This window comes from Cinclus cinclus, chromosome 9, assembly GCF_963662255.1.
Source record: "Cinclus cinclus chromosome 9, bCinCin1.1, whole genome shotgun sequence".
In the NCBI taxonomy this organism is placed as follows: domain Eukaryota; kingdom Metazoa; phylum Chordata; class Aves; order Passeriformes; family Cinclidae; genus Cinclus; species Cinclus cinclus.
In genome coordinates this window covers 1,788,167-1,806,400 of record NC_085054.1, presented here as the reverse complement: position 1 = coordinate 1,806,400, position 18,234 = coordinate 1,788,167, and positions in this window count along the sequence as shown.

The window sequence follows — 18,234 nt, the reverse complement described above, 5'->3', positions numbered from 1 at the left end:
TCACCCACGCCCTTTGCAATAAACCACAAGTTCCAAAACTTGGCTTCAGAAATCTCTTGTCTCTGTCCATCCTGACCGTCCTACCCCACCAACACTCCTACACAAGCAGTGTCTTTCAAGCAGCTGATGCTGCAGTTGGCAGTGAGCTCTTTCATGGGACTACCAAGCAGGAAGGGGACAGAGCCCAGGCCTAAAGAAGCAACTCTTATGTTTTCCACCTACATCAGGGAATGATCAGTCACCAGTCTCTGCAATTCTCCCAGCTTCTTCTGCCTTTTGAATGCTTCTCCACAAATTTTTTCCATGCCAAAAGCTGGCAGCTGCAAATTGTCTGAATGCCCCTGCAGCTGGGAGATGGCTCACCTGAGTTTCAGCCCCCCTAGCCCCAAATGCAGGCACTCTGAACAGCATGATCACCTCTGGTGTATTGGTGCTGCTGATGTGGGTTCTGTTGCTCATTTAACCTCTTCAAGATAAGTCTTGCTCCAGTGAGCATCCAGGAGGAACAATAAATTCATCAGTTTATCCTTTATAGAACTTCAATGCCTGAAGTATAAAATATTATAGTCCCCTAGAACTGAAGCTGAGTGTTGAAACATCTCCAGCTGGGACAAAGTGAACAGAATCTGATAAGCTGCAGTTTGGCTCTGTTTGCAGTGGAGATACCAGTCTGGAAAAGTGCCTGGTTTGCTGTTGTGAGAGACCTATAATTAGTATGTGAGCACCACTCGTAGCGTATCTGAGGGTAAAAAAGACATGACAAACTTAATCTCTCTTCAGTTTTTGTAGGCTCTTGATCATTAGCTCTTAACAAAGTTGTGGGTAGTCTTTTAATTAAAACTCCCAATAATGTATTTGACAGAGATTCCAAAGGCCAGCAAGTTGTAATGTTGGATGCCAACTGATTAAGGAATGTCTCTGCAAATTTTCATCCCTGTGATTCACCCTGTATCAATATTATACTTGGGTGCCTTCTGCAGCTGTGTATAACCAGCATCTCATGAAATCCACAGCATCCCTACGTGCTGTGTGTAACAGTGTTTAGAGAGCTGGATCACACTGCTGCATATATGGGAGAGTGAAGTGACTTTTACTGGTACCACTTATAAAGGGGGTTAAGCCTCACAAGAGGACACTAGAGAATCTCTCAGGCAAACAAATCCTTTGAGATGCTCTAGATGGAACAGCTCTTCTGCAGCAAGCCTGTATTTAGTAGGAGTGAGTAACCAAGGGTGTCAGGGGTGCAATGAAAACACCATTTTCAACATAAATCAAAAACATACCATGATAAAGCTGTGATGGAGAAAATTAACCCTATCCCAGCCAAACCCACTCTAGCCTTCTGAAGGGAGAACTTGCAGTTGCTGTCTTTGTGTTTTGCTTCATGGTGCTGTAGTTACAGCACACCTGACCTGCAAGCTGGCTGGGGCTTGAACAGACACACAGAGCCGCTCACTGGAACAAGATAGCAGTGGGACAGCAGCTGAGCTGCTTCAGTTTTTTGCAGACCAAATGATTAGCCTGGGTAGAGCACCCTGCTCCACTTCAGGTCCCCAGTGGTCTTGGGCATCTGCCCTGAACTGAATTGCACGATTCAGACATTCACCACCTTTGCCAAAAGCTAGAAATGTTTTGTATTTCTCTGTTTGGGGTAGCTGCAGATTCTGCTTTGCATTTACAGTATAGCCACTTACAGGTAAAGGACATAGAAGCTTCCTCTGCTCTTCCTTACAAAGGAAGTTTCAGGTTCTCCATTAGGCAGGAGAACCCTGGTAATGTTGCAGCTGTATCAATTTACCTCATTTAGAACACATCACAAAGAAGTTTGGAGTTTAGAAAGAAAAGATGTGTCTAGAAATTATCTCTTCATTTGTGTTTATTATAATATTATGTAAAATTCATGCTCAATTGCTGTGTGATTGTTATAATTAATTACATTATATCTTGAACAACTGGTAAAAATGTATACATATCAGAGCTGGACCTGGAACCTCATGTCTGAGGGTGCTGGTGTTGTCTGGGAATTCAGGCAAGGCTTTGAGGCACTAAGTGCTTTGCAATAAAATATCCTTTGAAAGTGTTTGGGCTCCAGCAAAGGAGCTAATACACACCACCACCCTCAAAAACACCCAAAACCGACACTGAGTGTCAGTCAATGCTGTCAGGAATGCACTAGCAGGAGCTCTGCTTTTTCATTGCTACTCAAACCCAGACATATTTGCAGCTTTGTTTATAGTTCTTTCATATATTTGAAGGTGTTCCACCAACTATTGACGAGGGAACCATGTCTCTGCTGAAGTCCTAGCCAGAATGTGTTTTCTCCTCCCACGCTTGTTTCTTTGGGGATTTGGCTTGTACCAGCCTGCACAGTGATATTCCTCTGGAATACACTGCTTGCACATAGTGTCACAGTCAGCTTGGCTCTCAGTTGGGCTCTCAGGCTTTGGGAGAGAAGGGAAATGACAACTTATGCCCTCTTCTGCTTCATGCTCCAGTTGGCCTTGGACCTCCCATTTAGCAGAATAGGTACTTTTAACGTGGTTTCAAATTGAGGGTCACAAATTACTTGTCAAGAGATTTGCCCATATTATGTTGCACTTTAGACTTTCATTCTCAAAGGTGAACATTGGTGTATTTACAGTCTTCTGATGGAGAAAACCAGAATTTAATAGGACTTGCTAAATAGAGCAAATGAGGCTGCAGTGCACTTTCCCTCTGTTATATATTAAGCTGGTGTTATTAAGTGTTAACTTAACAATGTATTGTATGGACAGCTAAAAGGGGTTGGGAAAAGTCTTTGTGTAAAACATGTGAACAGCTAGTTGGGATTTTTTTGGTGTGGTTTTTTTTTTGTTTGTTTGTTTATTTTTAATTGGCATTATTAACTGCACTGTAGTTAAATCCTTTGTTTTCACGGCTGGTTTAAATTAAATTAGCAACACTGTGATTTTTTTTTTTAATATGGCAGCTTTAATACATATCAAAAGGTTTAACAGAATAATTTAACTATGTATATTTTAAAGGTTTTTAAAAGAAAACCATTTACTAAAATTTTCTCTGGTAAAAAGCTAGGATTGTCTAAGGCCAGTTCCGGACAAGCATGTTTAATATGTCAATTTCAGTGATATTCATAATATGAGCCAGTGGTATTCACTCATTTTAAGTACACACATAAAGGTGGAGATACATAGGAATTGAGAATAAGCTCTTGAGACGAGTCCTGTGGGACTTAAGGGACAAATATCCATTAAATTTCAAATATTTGGGTATGTAATGCCACAGATTTTCCAAGGGAGTGCTCAGCTAGTCCACACCTTAGCTAGTGTCTGTACCTAAGCAAAGAGCAGATTTAACAATGCAAGGATATGTATCATTAAGGTACAGAGCATTGCACTCAGTCCTGAGGGCATTCCCTGTGGTTTTTATCCAGACCAGACTTCAGGCATCGAGTATTTGTGGATTCTGTCTCAGTGTTCTTTGCTTTTCAAGAGGAGGAGTTTTCTGCTCTGGTGTAGCCCTGCTTCCCTTGAGTACCTGCCATCTTGGTTTCCTGGTCAGAGCTAAGGATGTCACTTTGGTAGTTCTATCTTTCTACTTCAGCTTTAGCCTGTTCCAGAAAACCTCTTGCAAACTGAAATGACATATCTAAGTCAAATTCATGAAGTAATGCTGGGGACTCTGCTCCAGTTGATGTTCCCAGAGAAGTTTGGGGTCTGGCCATTCTCAGGGCTACTAAAAATCTTTCTCTGGACAGGCCACTTACATGTTAGCAGATGACAGGAAGGTGCATGAGGATTTTTTGATTGTTTTTTCAATCTTTTTCTTCTTTTTCCACTCTTTCAGACCTCTGTTCATTCCCAGTGAATGTCACAGCACAGGAAGCTCATACAGGGCTGCCACACATGCTCAGGTGAATGCCTGAGGCTTACCATCTTGCAGAAAGCCCTTGAGGAGCGAAGCTTGATGGTGATGGGATTGCAGAACCCCACCCACGGCCGTGGAATTGCCTTTCCACTCCACAACAGCTTTAGCAGTAGTGATACAGGTCAGCCCCATCTGTGGCTAAAACACAAGAGGGTCTGTCTTCTCTCCTTCACTGTATATCCTCATGTTGCACTCAGATCTTGTTCCTGTTTTTTTCCTGCTTGCTTCATCCTTTCCTTTCTCCTACGCATGCACCTGGCCGTCGCTGCCTTCCCCATGTGCAGATGGGGCTGTTCAATAGCCTGTTTGTGGATGAGCTAATTTAAACACACACATTTGTCTGTTATATAAAAGTGTTTATATTGTTTTTATGTGCTTTTTCATAAAAGGTGGATCAAATAAACCTGAGCCCTGGGAAGGGCAGTAGCATCTGCTGGAGAGGACAGGGATCCAGTGTCTGGGGTTAAAGTAGAAGCTCCTCACCTGGGCAGCTGCTGACCATGCAGTAAAATACCTGCAAAACCTCATAAAAATGTTCTTAAATAAATGTAGGTTGACCTGTTGAAACCCTTTCAGGCATTGGTAAAACACTGGCGGCTGTGTTGTACAGGCATCTGGGGGAACTGAGAGCAGTTTTGTGGCAGGAGTTTTAAATGGGTAATGGTGTAAGAGGTGGCTTGTGGCTTCTAGAAGCACTGGTGTAAGTTACTTCTGCCAGAGGTCATCGCTTCCCTGTGCACTCCTAGAGCAGCTGCTCCTGCACATCCCCCTAAAGCAGCTGCCTGGGAGCAGTAAAGGCAGTGGTGCACAGCAAGAGACAGAGAGCGAGAGAGTCAACATCCTCTTTCACTTGGAGAGGGTATTCGAGCACCTAAGAACAAATATCATAATGGTGCAAGTGGAGGAAAGACAATACAGGAAATGTCCCTGTCCTTTCCCTACCTTTCTGGAAACACTTCAAAAGGAATGAAATGGGCAATCAGTAAATGATTCTACAAAATACATTCCTGATCTATCAGCAAAGTCAAATGAAATTACCTATACAATTTGGAGATTAAGAATTTTACAGAGCTCTAACCCTTCTTTGAAGGGGGTACGCCCACAGTTTGTATTTACTGGAGCATGAAAATACAATTTATTTCAGTAGGAGACAATAGAACTTTCCAGGCAGGGCTGGGTTCCCTTCAGGAGGGTCAAGAGTTCTACAGGTGTTTAATGGGTGTGGTCAGTGTTTCCAAGGCTGTGCTAATGAAGGAGCCAGGACAATGGCAGTAGCTGGTACCCCAGATAATTCTAGGGACTTGCTGCAGAAATATCTCCCCACAGAGCTGTTTTCTGGGTTCCCTACACTTTAAACAAACGTCATTTCATGCTAGAAACATCAGGATTCTTTGTTTTCTGTGTTTCTTTGATGTTGGGGCCTTCCTTCTAGCGTGTAGTTTGAGGTTCAGAAATTGACCTAAGGTTACTCTCTTCCCATGCAATAATTAGTCACAAGGAAACTATTTAGGTAACAGACTCCTTCCTCAGTGCCTTCTTTCAGTACTGGAGAACATGGAAACATAACCTGGAGCTCCGGCAGGCCCTGATCCCTGCAGCAGGACTTGGCCGGCAAAACATTCATGCATACCCTCATTATGGAGAAGGAGCTCTCCTTGGGAAAAGCTGCTCTTTGTCCTGGTGTCCAGAGATTTCAGTGAGGTTTGTTTGCTCCTGCCTCAGACACAGCAAGTGAAGCTCTGTGGTAAGCAGGACAGGCATTCAAAAGTATCTGGGCACTTGCTAAACCTGAAGAGTAAAAGGTTTAAATATTTATGATTGACTGGGGAGCATTCCTATTGCCTGATACACCACTGCCTGCCTGATACACCACTGCCCCTTTAATTCTTGTTTTGTTTTCTGAAGCTGGCTCTACAACTGGTGAAATAAAATACCTGAAGGTGCCAGTTAATATGGTGGTAGCAATGTTCTGCTTCTTAAATTACTTTCAGAGTAGCATCGAGGTACTACAGAGATATATTTAGTGAATTGTGTTGTTCTGGTCAAGAACCTAAGTATTTTAAATGTTTCTTCCCTTATAGTGTGTGCAAAAGCCTTTGTTGGCCTGTAGAGGGGGAATAATTGAAACAAAGATTTCCCTATTTTTATTCTCCAATACTTTTCTCACACAGAGGATATTTCCTATCCTCCTCTGTTCTCTCCAAGGGCTATCTAGAAAAGTTGTATTGAGAGATACTTGTTGAGAAACACAGAAATCAGAATGTTCTGTGCTTTGTGGATATTCCAGACTGATTTGGGTTTACCTTCCTGCCTTTTTTTTTTTTTTTGGGTGGAGGGTGGGAACTGTGTGTTTATTTTTTGCACTACAGTTAGTATTTTGTTGCATGTCTTGGAGAATGGAAGTTCTTGCCTAGTTCTTCCTTTTTTTGATGGATATGGAGACCAATACAAAAATATTATTTTCTCATTTATATTGAGGTACTTTTTATTCGCTCCCCCGCCCCAAAGACACTCAGATACTTTTATCAGATACATGAGAAAAGTGAATCAAAGCAATGTGTCGCAGCAAATCCTGGCTGTTGTGCTTCTCCTGTCACTTCTTGCCTCTTGCCCACAGTGAGTGTTGGGTGTCTTCAGGAGGGGTCCTGAGCAGGCCAGTGAGGTGCTGTGGCCCCACTGTGCTCCACTTCCCTCCTCTGCTTGCTGGCCATGAGCGTGGGCTGAGACCAGTTGGTAGACAAGGATTAGCAGCTGCTTCCATCCAGATAAGGGCTGGAAGGATGGGGTAGTTATTACATGGAATTGCAATCCTCTTGCACCATGCAAGGCCAAATTCTCCTCTTGTGCGCCCAATGTCCGTGGAGTTAGTCCCAACCTACAGTGATGCTGGAAAACTCTGACCTCTACAGCTAATTTCCAATTGTAATCCTGAAAGAAGAATGGTTGGCTAGTTTGGTTTTTCTGCCCGTGCTTAAGTGCATTTTGCTTTCATTATGGGGTGTCAAGTTGTTAATATTTATGGAGGACACAAAAGAATGAAATTTCTGTTTCGTGTTCAGTCTGACATCTTTTGGCTCCAAAACCCTCTAGTCATGGTAGTAGTTCAGTTTCAATTCGGCAGAGCTCTTTCGAGATGAAGTGCTTTAAAGTGTGGTTTGGCTCTGAGGAGGGATTCTATGCAAATAGTATTCAGGGGGTCCGCCTTTATTGTCTCAAATATTAATAATTTCCAGATCAAATGCAGTTTGCCTCGAATTTGTTTTTCTGTTCTTTCTTCCTGTTCTGTCAGTTTAGTTAAACGCATCGTGACGTTTTTAAAGTCAACCTGCTTCTTTCCTCGGCACGTGTCCCCCTGCACAGGGCAGGTTCTGCAGGCTTCCTCCAGCTCAGTTGCCCCTTTCACTCTGCAAAAGGCAGAAGCAGCAAGAAGTGGCTCCTGGGAGCTGTAGCAGAGGAATGAGCTTGCCCAAGTGGCTGCACTGAGGCTCCGGGGCCACGCTGTGCTCCGTGAGTCTGCGGTAGGACAATATCCTGCCTTGCTCCTGGAAACCTTGGCCTGACCACATGACAGTACCTGTCCAGATCTGCTCAGCCCAATTCAAACTTAGGAGGTTCTTCCAATGGTTCACTGAGAGATGATGTCATTGCTGGCATCATGCTGAAATGCCAAGCCCTGGAGGCCTTCTCTGCACCTCCAGCAGCACACCCATGCATACTAACATAAGTGAAGTGACACTGCCTTGGAGATTCTTGGTTAATGAAGCTTGTTCCTGTGGAAGACAAAGCTACCTTATACAGCTCTAACTGTGTGCATTTGGCAGCAAAAATAATAAAAAAAAACCCAACAAAATTCTACAGAGGCTCTGGGGAAGGAGAGATTATTACTGAAAAGGGTATTTAATTCTCTTATTAAAACAGCCCACAGATTGTCAGGAAGTTAAGGAACACTGAATGCTGCAAACTGTGGCTGTGACCACAGGCACAGTGCATGTGTTCAGAGAATGTATATTTATAGATAAGCTACTTGCTCATGAGCTGGCATCATTTGTGATGTGTGCTTTGCATGCAGTGCTGAATCTGTTAAGCATAGCAAGCATGTACTATGAAGAAATGTTGATTTTTGAAGTATTTTATAATTCTAATGTTGAAAACACAGTTGAAATCACAGCTGTCTGGAACAACCTTCTTCCAGTAAATGCCCCATGTTTCCTGCTAAGACTTCATTCATTATTTGCTATTCTACCTTAGGTATACATGGCATATCCATAAGCCACTACATGTGGAATACTCATTTAGGCCAGACCTCTCCTGGAATAAAACCTTTTAGGACAGCATGATAGCTCTCTGAGTACATGCTAGATAGTTTCTAATTCTCATTAATACTTTTTATAGTTTATGACTGCACTATATTCCACTATTGATCGGATACTCTAGTTTAAGTAGGTTTCTTACTGAGGATTTGTGTATGAGGAAAGAAACATGTGTTAGTAGTAGGATGTAGGCACAGATGCAAATGAAATAGTAACCTTTGAGCTGGAGGCTTGGTTTGTCAGTCACTTAGATAACCACTGCTGTTGCCAGTGACCCTGTAAGTACAGATGTTCACATTAAATGTTTTCCATCCAGTACCCTCTCTGACACACTCCATGGTAGCATTTAATGCACTTCACATCAGCCGAATGGGGTGGAACATAAAAGTTAATTTGCAAACTTTCACGTTTTGTGCCATATTTCAAAGTCCGTCCAGACACTTTAGCTGGGGTTATTGTGCCAATGGATAGTGCCCTTTGATCCAGAGGAAACCAGGCTTAGCTTCTGCCATGCTCTCCTCCTGCTGCATTCTGCGTGAGCCACCAAGGGCTGTGCCTATTGTCCAGGAGAAGAGAAACTGTGTCCTGATTTAGCTCAGTATTAGAATCGTGGTATAAAGCTTGTGCTGAAGTGCTATGGGATTATTACACAGTGCAATTGTCTCCCCACATTTTAGTGACCAAATAAAATGTCAGCCTGGAAGGGTCTGTCCCCCAGCATGTGGACAGTCTTCCCATCCCTCAACAAAAAATAACAAGAATTTAACACCATCTTTCTTCTGCTTTCTGATATTTGATATAGAAAATAAAAATGTGTGATCAATGCTTCTTGGTTTGCTGCATGGGAATGGTTATGGTTTGAGGGGAGTCTAGGGGATGCTTTATGAGCTATTAAGTAACTCATTAACTGGCAGGCTGCCTACTTGCCACCAGAATCACAGGTAGGCTAAGGTGTCTTCTGATACAGTGTGCCAGAATTTAAAAATATGGCAAATAAATGTTCATCTAATAGCTTTCACCTCTTCTCCTGCAGACAGCATGTCATTTTAAATGGCAGAGACACAAATTGCCTTTGCTGCTGGACCTCTCCTAGAAAGAACACCTGTTCCCTGTATCACTTACATTAATACTAGATAAAGTTTTTCTGTGGAATTGGAAAATGCATTAGAAAATGGTGGTGTTTCTATTAGCATTAACACCTTTCTATTTCTTCTTCCTGTTACTTTTTTTTTAGTCTAAAGTAATAGGTCTGATATAAGGTACTTCTTTCAATCAGTGGTGGTTCACACCTTTACCTGGAGTTCCTGAGTCAGCTGTAGAACATGTCACTGCTATACTCCTACACCCCCCATGTTCTGCTATCTCAGCACCTTTCAGCTGTAAATAAGGTATAGGGAAATATTATTAGATAGGCTATATTTACAGATAAACTGAGGCACAGGACATCTCAGGGTATTTCTATGCTGCAGCTGAAGAGCATGAGTGTACATATCCTCATTATCAGTAACTTCTTAGGACCCTTAGCATAGTGGTAGCACATGGGAGCACAGACAGCAGGTTGACCTGAATACAGCAATTACCTGTTCTCTCTTGTGGAAAGTTGTGCCCCCTGGACTGGAGCTCCCAGCAGCCCAGTCCATGCAAACCCCCTTGATTGCATGCTCTGCTGTCTTCAGTCCAGAACTGGCAGAAGAATCACACCTCATTTAAGTCTCCCTTTTTTCATTAGCCAGATTTAAGAATTTTCTGCTCCTCTGCTCAGACCAAGCCACCCCAATGGCACAAGAATAATGTAAGGTCAAGATCAGAGAGGACCACCAACTATAGAAGTGTGGAGTTCATAAGAGTGTCAGGCCAGGGTGAGCAATCTGAACAGGAATGCAAAAGCCTTTGCTCCATCCCACACAAACAGTAGTATGCATCTTCCTGAGGGAGAACAAAACATAAGCATTGCTTCACAGGTGAGCAGGAACAAGAAAAGCCCAAGCACAGTGCAGCTCAGTTCACCAAGTGGCTGCTGGGTGAAGCTGTCAGTATCTGAGGTGTTTCTTCATTCTGCCTGTGGCAACTCACTGCCTCAATTTCCTGCCATCACATCCCATGACTGCTCATGGATGCTGGCAGGGAGCAGAGCAGGGTGGGCAGCTCTGTGCCAGCAGGGACACTGGACTGGAGGGCACCAGGTGGGAAGTTCAGACTGTATTCAAGTAACAGAGCTGTCAGGCAAAGATGCATTGGAAGTATTAAGGCCTGCTTCCTTATAGATTTTTGTGGTTCATGGGAAGTGCAGATGGAAAGGTAAATAATGTGCAATATGATTTCATGGTCAGTGTAGGGTGTTGCAGACAAATTCTCTTGATAAACTGAAAACCTGACTAAAGCCACAAGCAGCAGGCATACCAAGGAGAACATCTATACTGCCTGTAAGAGACTTGCCATTTTCAGAAGTGTTTAAGGTGGCATGGAGGTATTTGCAGAGTAAAACAGGTGAACCAAAAGGTATTTTCATTCCTTTCCATTTCCTTTTCATTCCTCCCCTGAATAAAATATCATTCAAGACAAACAAACAAATCAGCATTTGGAAAAATCTGGAGGTTGTTAACCTTCACCATAGCAAAAGCAGAACTGGGATTATACATATGCAGTTTGGTCAGAAATCCCCTCTAGGGTACTAGAGCTGTGGGATCTCAGCGTAGTCACAGTTGCTTGGTGAAGCAAGAGAAAAGAAAAAGAGAAAGAGAAAAGAAGCTGCTCAAATTACCCTGTAAATACCAGGAAATCACCTACATATTGTTCAGCATCCTTTAAGTCTTAGGTTTCCTAATCCAGTTGAAAGATTTTATAATGTGTACTGCATGCAATTCACAAAAATGACAGTTGTAAGGCAAAGCTAATTATTATGTTTCTATAAAACATTTTAATTATTATTTATTTACTATATTATTATTTACATTATAATGTTCAAAAACAATCTCAAGTGATAATATAAATATTCTCAAGCCCAGCTATTTGTAGGCTTGGGCACACCAAATAGAACAGTAAAAATTACAAGGGTTTAGATTAAAAGACCCTCACCTGCTTCCCAATTTCTGGTTGTTTTTTTTTGGGTGCACTGGGCTTCTGTTTTAAGCACACACAGCCCACTCGAGTAAGTGGGACAGCTTTCCAATGTGTGGTTTAAACAAATGCAAGTTAAAATTCTCCCAGATTCACCTGACTCACAGTTGATGCTGTAAGATGCTTGACAAATATTGCAAGATACCTGTTAAATATTTTGGTGAGATTCTCAGTTGCATCGAGCTGATAGATAATGCATTAGGTTTCAACTTTATGAAGTATTGGGAGGAATTCTGGAAAAGGCTGCAGCAGCAGGTTGTGAACAAACCAGGAAGAGCAGAGTGTTTTCCTTTGGAAGTAGCAGTTTTATTGTTCTGATTTTTTCCCCACATTGGTTTGGTTTTGTTGTGAAGGAAAGCAGGTGAGGCTGGAAGTGGCCTCTTCAGACCATCTAGTACAACAAGCTCCATGTGCAGAGCAGGATCAGTTAGAGCATTTCTGGTGAAAAATGAGGCTGGTTATACCAGGCAGTGCACTTGGCATTTCAGAAAATTGCCAGAAGGCAAAGAAGAGGAGGAAAGGGTGATGGACTCTGAGAAAAGAAAAAGTGGCTGGTTCCAAAGGCTATTCTAAGTGTGCTTTAAATGCCTCTAAATTAAGCACCTTTCCATGCCCACCATGAAGGGTGGAGATATTTCTAGGATTTTTTATTTTGCTAGGCTAAGTAATGACAATGGAGACATATGTATATATAGCTGTATAGACTTTATATAGCTAGAGATAAGCTTAAGTGAAGGCTGTACCTAAAAAGGTAGGTGGCGACTCTGCAAAACATTTTGAAACCTTTTCTTCAGGTAAACTTCTCTAATGACAAATGGGTACAACTGTAGTGCACAGCAACAAGCTCTCTATATGGGGAGCTCAATTTGCAAGAAATTCAGCTGCAGAGCAATCACAACAAATGAGCAGCAGATAAAACAGGTATCACACTTGGTGGGTGTAATGCACTCAGAGGTGTTGGCTGCCACTGTGCTCCTGGCCTGGGCTGCTGAGGCTGGGACCTAACTTTGGTTGGGTACTTTGAATGATGGCTCTCCCCGTGCACCTGGGTGAAATGAGGCTGTTTTTAATAATGTGTGTGACACATGCAAGATGGAGATCACTGGCAGTTCACCAGTTAGAAGGAAATACTAATATCTTCAGGGACAGACTGACATGCTAGGGCAAGAGATGAAAAAATGGTGGTGGTCAAACACGTCTCCAGTTGCCTCTACATGATGAGAGGCCATTTGGCAGACCCCTGGGGAGAGGGAAGGCTCTGGCCAGTAGCGCTGTCTTTCCCTCTTCACTTGAGCTGAGCGTGTCAGCTCTGTGCTGCAGCAGCTTTGCCCTGTGACAACCTGTTTGGTACACCACCTCCCAGTGGTTCCTGCAGGTGTAAGATGCTAGAGGTGTACCAGCAATTCTAGTGAGCTACTCTGACCTTGGACTGTTGGTGGTAAGGAGCCAAAGTTCCTATCTGGCAGGAAGTGTTAAGTGTTTAAAAGTATAATTGAAGTGAAAAATTGAAATCTCATCATCTTGTGTTAAGCAAATTCAGGGAAATGTTGATTATTTCCCCAGAAATTGTTCTATTAGTTTTAATGTTAAATGTAATAGTCATATTAAATATTGAATGCACGGCTACAAAGGGTCAATGTAAATATTTACTGTAACATTAACTGTATGATATGATTGCAGTGGAATGTTTGGACTCTTTTCCCCATTACAGTTTTATTGTCATCGACATGTTTCCCCAAACATTTTGGTTTGAACAAAATTATATTGATCTTTTTCAAGAAAAACTGTTTTAGTCAGCATTTTTCCAGGCAGCTGTGGCCCACAGGGTAGAAGTCAGGCTGACCTTGTCCCTTCCAACATCCTGCAAACAGTTCTGTTGGGTTGCTCTTCCAGAGTAGACCTTTTTGGTAAGGTTGGGGAGATGTGCTACAGGGGTGCTTGGCTTGAATCAAGTGTTGCTGTGAAAGGAATCTGGGGCTGCTTAGGAGAAAGGAGAGCAAAATGCTTTTGCTATGGGCATATTAATAACAGAAAGGGTTGATGTTAGAGCCAGCTATTCAGATATTCACACTGTGTTTTTGGAGCTAAACCGGTGGGAGTAAGGTCCCAGGTGTCTTTAGGAATCCATCCCTCAGTGTCATGTGGTCTTGTATGGCTGTGTTCAGGTCTAGCCCAGTCAAACATGCTGGAGTAGGGTTGTAAACCATGCTGGAAAATCCTGGATTGTGGCTAAAAAATGCTGAAGTACCAGTTTGCCTTAAGCTCAGGCTGCTGGATCCAAGTTGTTACGGGGTGGGCTGGTCATGCCTCAGCAATCACTGAGCACCTTTGCTGCCAGGGCTCCATAGCAGGCTTGATGGAGTCTTGTAAGGATTGCTGGAGCCCTTTTGCACCTGCTCTTTCCTGTGCACTTCGAGGCTGCTGTCTCTGCACATCCCTGGCTCTTGGCACCTTCCCATAGGTGCAGGTGTGCCTCTCTTGTCCTCCCCTCTGAGTCCTGCCCACCTCACAGGCAGCCTCTGGGCTAGCTCACATCCAGGTCTATCCTGACAAGGGATGAGCAACCCTCTGGCTGAAGCAGCTGTCAGAGGAGGACGTATAGGCAAAGCTGCTTTGTACCAGTTTAGGGTGGGCTTAATTTTCCGCTTCTCAAAGAGGTAAAGCTTTCCTACTGCTCCTGTTGTCTGTGTGTGGTGGAATAAACATCTGTTGGGCAGTTCTGGTTTTGCAAGTGAAGGCAATTACCCGTGGCACAGGTGTGTTGTCCTCTGAAAGCTTTTATTTCTCTCAAATACATGGACATGTCTGCAAATAATTTGAGGCATTGCTGTTATATAGCCTTACACCCTATGGAGGATAATTACTGAGCTTTTTTTCCCTTCACCTTACTGTATCTTTATTTTATTCACATTTTATTCAGAGGAAAACTCCCACTTATGCCCCTCCCAGCTGCCACATAAAAACTTTCTTTGAAGTGGGAATACAAGTCACAATAAGTTTATTGTTAAAGTAAATTAGCACTGAATGAGAACACAGCATATCTTTATAAGCCAGTACGGTTTTTGGAGAATGAGCCATTAAATTCCAGTAATTTGGCTCCTGTTTGTGGTTCACTGTCGGCTTGCATGAGTACTTGATAAGAATCAGTGGGAGAATGAACTGACCATCTCCTGCAAACAAAACACTTTTTTTTTGACCTCTCTGTCTGCGAAATACAGGGCCTTTAGGGTGTTGTTTCCTTTCATTGCAGGCCCATCTGCAGATGATTGGAAACATACCTATAAGTCCCAGGATGTTCAGATAGAAAGCCTTGGAAGTTCAGTTCTACATCAAACCCTTTGAAGTTCATTCCCATCTCTGCAAATGACTGATGGAAATGACTGATCATCTGAAACTTGTTAAGAATGTAATCCATTAACTCCCTAGTGGCTTTTGGATCAGGCCCTTAACAGTGGGCTCTCCTGAAATAAAGGACATTCATTTTCCATCTCAGTTTTGCTGCACTATTGATTGGAAAGAATCTGAAATGGGACAAAATCTAATTTAAATTTTCTTTTCCTCAGTAGTTTAAATAGCCTTTAAATGGAAGCCTGGCATCAAATGATGCCTAAAATAGGGAAAAAAATAACACAAATCTGTTGGCTTGAAAATTCCAAAGGAAGTTGACATCTTTGAAACATGGGCTGAACTGCAGTGCTAGTCTACTCATCTGGTTATTTTCTGTATCCTGAGGCTCATCCTCTTCTTAATGTGGTAGCAAGTTTTCCTGAAGAGAGGACAGAGGGAGCATGGAATGCTATTGCTAGCTCCATGCTTTCTGGCCCAGGCTCCACTTGTCTTGACATGTCTCTAGATTGTTCTTTCAGAGCACTCAGCAGGGCTAGATATGAAATTCTCCTTACCACAGGGCATTCCTATATTTCCCAACTTCCCCATAATCTTTGCAGGAGACTTGAGCAAATTCTCACTGCCTGCTGTCCCTAGCTCAGGAGTGAGCAGGGGAGGGAATTTGCTAACCTGGCTTACCATAGTGGTATGCAAAAAGCAATGCCAGGATCTGGTGAGCATGGTGGCATTTAAAATGGCCCCATGTCATCTGCAGTGAAAGCTTAGGAAAAAGAATTACAACTTTACTTCTTCTCTTTCCATGGGCTTTTTAAAGCTGGCACAGGAAAAACTGAAGAGTTTTTATTTTTTATTGGTTTGGACTCTGAACTCTTTGCATGTGCACATACATCTCTTGGTAAGGCTGTTACACGTAGGGTGGAAGAAACCTGGCTTTGCCTATCAGATCTCTGGTTGCTGTGGAAGAACAGCTTTCCAATTTTTCGCAGTTTTCCCTGAGGTGGCACATTGGAGATGGTACGAACACACAGTCCTCTTAAAATATTTTTGTACATTCACAGTCTAGGCTAGGTTACATTGATCTTGATGGATGGGAAAAACCCAATCCCATCAGACTATTTATGTCTTAGGAAAACAAATCTTCTGAAGTGAAATGTTGACTAGCTCTGGGCAGTGTTGAAGCCAGTGCCTAGAGATGATAGTGTGGGTCTTCCTCTGGGCCAGGAAAGCATCAGCCCACTTGGTGTGTTGGACCAAGAGTCCAGCACCCCAGCTGTGGGGGCACTGTGGAGGCCATAAGCCCAAGGCTTGGAATCCAGGACTGGACAGTGTGAGCTGGATTTTCTTGGACTGTGACAGTTTCTTAGGGCTGCAGTAGTACACGGCAGCTGGCAGACATTGCTGCAGCCCTGGGGTTGCTGTAGTTAGCACTGGGAGATCCATGCAGTGAAATATTTCATGCTGAAGGAACTGAAGTGCTAAATGCAATCCACTTGGGAGCACAAGGCCAAGTAAAGCATTAACACCAGAGTTAAGACAAACTAATTCAGGAATAACTAATATTGTTGACTTTGCTTGCACAAAATGTCACTTTCTTTGAGCTTTTATTCTCTCTCCCAAGAGCAGGTTTAAGGACAAACACAAATATTAGTCATCTTTCTCCTATTAATTATTGTTAAAGATTTAAAGGGTCATAGACTTTGAAGTTAATGCCCCATTCAATGTGGGAAAAGGCAAAACTGTACATCCCCAGTGGTGTTGTTCTTTCTGGCTGGCTGGTTGATCACAGTCTGACTGTCCTGCCTTGCGACATTGGTGGCACATGGTGTTATTTGGGGGCAGTAATTGTGAGAAGAGGAGGGTTACAGGTGAGCAGAGTGAGCAAGTGACCATGGCTGCAGCTGTGCAGCACACGTGCATGCATGTGCACTCCTGCACACATTGGGGAATGAATGCAGCACAGCCCTGCTCCTAAGCCCTGGTGTGCCAAGGCCTGCTTTCCTGACCTTGTGCGTGATTTTATCTTTGCTTATTCTGTACAGTGATCTCTTTCCTGTCACATAAACAAAAGGACTTCTGAAATCTTGGATTAAATCTTTGGAATAAAGTTTCGATTTCCTTCAGACATAGGTGTTTTCCATGCTCTGCTCCATTCTCAAAGTGACTTTGTCCAAATGGCATCTCAGGACTCCTGGATTCACATTTGTCAGTTCCAGGTCAGATTTCTTAGCTTTACAAAAGTGAAGATGTTTTGTAACTCTCTGCCCACTTCTTTGGATCAAGATGAGCAGTTATTCCTTTTGCAGAAATCTCTTCTCTTGCCTGTGTGATTGCCTTTTATCAGCCCTACACAGATATTATGAGGGATGGAGTTTGGAATCATATTTAGAGCTATGAATGGGGATATGTGTAGGAAAAAAGGACCCAACCCTGCTAATAAGATTTTAGAAAGATTTGAGGAATGGAACAGCTTTTATGAACTTAATATGTTTGTAATGCAACACTGAATTTAAACCTATGAAAAGACAAACAACTTGTCTGAAAAAATTGATTATTTTTACCTAATCAGTTTTATTTGCTACAAATGCAATTTTGAAGCAATCAAAGACAGCTATTACTTTGGATCAAATTCAATGAATAGTTTTGGCTAGAAGTGTTGAAATATTTTGTATTATATCCACACAGCTATACCTGTAGCAAAGGAAAAAAAAGAACACTCTGCACTTCTGAAAGCATTTCAGTTTGGGGCATTTGTAAAGCAGAGATGGATTTTTGTTTATGCAGTGACAATTCAAGCTTAAAAACTCAGATTTATAAATGGGTGGGGTTTTTTCCTGCTGTCTAAAGAAAAAGGATAGAATATTTTGGATGGTTTTTTTTCCTTTTAAACCTGATTTTTCTGGGAGAGTTAAAAAAGGAAACATTTCATCAGGAGTAGTTCATCTTAAGAGTCCTCCTATTCATTGTAAAATTTATTTTTTTAATATTGCTGCTGAGCCACTGAACACAGCTCTATTTGTAGTAAAAGCCAGGGAATTTACTGCCTAGAAGTGGGATTTGCTCCCACATTGCCTCTGTACTCTGATTACCACTCTCCAGGGCATTCTAGGGTGTCTGATGCAAGTCACCTGCCTGGTCTTGATTGAACATTTTAAGAAGGAAAGGTAAGGACTCAGTCTGTAGCCTGGCCTTCCTTTCCAGTATGTGGGTCTCCACAATGCAAGTCTTTCCCTTTGCTGAAAAGGTCTGTAAAAAAAAACAAAACCCCCAAATCAAAATAAACCCCCTCCCCTCAACTTTGTGCAGTCTGAATGGATATACACAGCCCTGTTGTGTGCAGCAATATTTGTAAAAGTGGAATAGCACTTCTCACTTGTTTTGGAGCTCATCTGCCTCTTCTGTGACAGTGACAGGCTCAGAAATGACTGATGATTACAATAGGTGGAAATCATGAATACAGAGGGACTGGGAGGAAAATTGCATTGCAATCTGCCATCCATCCTGGAAAGCAGAAGGGAGATGGTGCTGTGCCAGCATG